At 25.2% G+C, this 1,455-nt stretch overlaps 1 long non-coding RNA gene across 1 annotated transcript; it reads left to right on the top strand.

Moving 5' to 3' along the window:
* Positions 1-342: 342 nt before the first annotated feature.
* LOC141832883 (uncharacterized) lies at positions 343-711 on the top strand. Its single transcript, XR_012602167.1, has 2 exons — positions 343-418; positions 512-711. It is a non-coding gene; the product is annotated as an uncharacterized LOC141832883 (long non-coding RNA).
* The last annotated feature ends 744 nt before the right edge of the window (positions 712-1,455 follow it).

Genomic DNA, 1,455 nt, shown 5'->3' with positions numbered 1-1,455 from the left:
GACTAAATGTAGAAAAAAGAAAAACATTTATCTCATTTTCATGAATAACATACAGAATGCATGCATGATCCTATTTCATTCTCACCGTATTTCTTTTCCCAAGAATAATTATTTATTACTAGCTAGCTGAGAAATGATTTTACATTATTTGAGTTTTAGATGTATGCTATTATGATTTTATATCCCATCATTTAGTTTGATAGACGTTTCATTGCATCAATATAATTATTGAATTTGTTGTTGTTGTTGTTGTTGATCAACTGCTCTTACTAATTTGCTAATAATATAATTATCTCCATTATATTGTCTTATTATTATTTTTGCAGAGATTGATAAATAAAGCTTCTACAGAAGAGCTTGATGGATTACTGTGGTCCATTGGATAGGTTCTTCAAAATCAATCCCAGAAGATCAAGAGGTAAGATACAATATAAGATGCTTCTTTCTTGGTCTACAATGTGATTATTTATTTATTTATTTAAAATAATGGAGTGTTCAAATTTATCCACAGAGACATAATTGCAATTGACAGCGAGGAAGCAGAGCAATTCGTTCTACGCGATCTTGGGCTGGTTGTCAGGGGTTTTGCTAAATATTTATTTCTTTTAAATTTGCTTTATGCATAATTAGAATTATATTGTTGAAAACCAAAGATATGTAATTAGCAGTGGAATTGTTTTGAAAATAAAATTGTTGTCGAACTTTTTACTACTCTTATTGCCTCTTGTGAGTGTAATATCAGTCGATAACTATTTTGATTGAATTGATGAATTCAATCGGTTTGATTGAATCAATTAACTATTTTTATCAAAAAGATATTCTAGTCCGTGTCAATATATTTTGATTTTTAAAATTATCTTTATTTTGACACTATTATAACAACTACAAAATCATAACTGGTACAATATAAATATTTCATATCTATTCAACATTAGTCAATATTAATCAATACTAATAATATTATATTATATTATAAAATTACAATTCATAATTTTTGTAATATATGAATACTTCATCTCTAATCAACACTGATCAATATTAATCAACAAATCAATATCATATTATAGTAGTTACGAATTAAAAGATAGATACTAAAAGATAGATAATTTATTTATGAACAATACTAATCAGGATTATATTATATCAACTATTGGATCATCACTATTATAATTGTGTAATAACTACGGAATAATAACTACTATAATTATATTATAATTATTGAATTATAGTTATTATAAATGTATAACAGTTATATATGATCTTCAAGTAACTATACTAATGAGACAGAAAATAAGAGTGATTTCGAAAAGTATAATTTACATAAACGGGCATCCTTTTAATAATAAATAAAAAAGAAAGATCTGTTTTCATGATTCTAAAAAAAAAAGAGATCCTTTTGAGTTTTGCTCTTAGTTAGATAAGGAAATTGATCTAAGTTGGATGAGCTAAATATGT

The sequence above is a fragment of the Curcuma longa genome, chromosome 8 (genome assembly GCF_044706935.1).
Source record: "Curcuma longa cultivar G26 ecotype Majalengka, Jawa Barat chromosome 8, ITB_CL_G26_1.1, whole genome shotgun sequence".
Taxonomy (NCBI): Eukaryota; Viridiplantae; Streptophyta; class Magnoliopsida; order Zingiberales; family Zingiberaceae; genus Curcuma; species Curcuma longa.
This window is presented reverse-complemented; position numbering and strand designations above follow the sequence as displayed.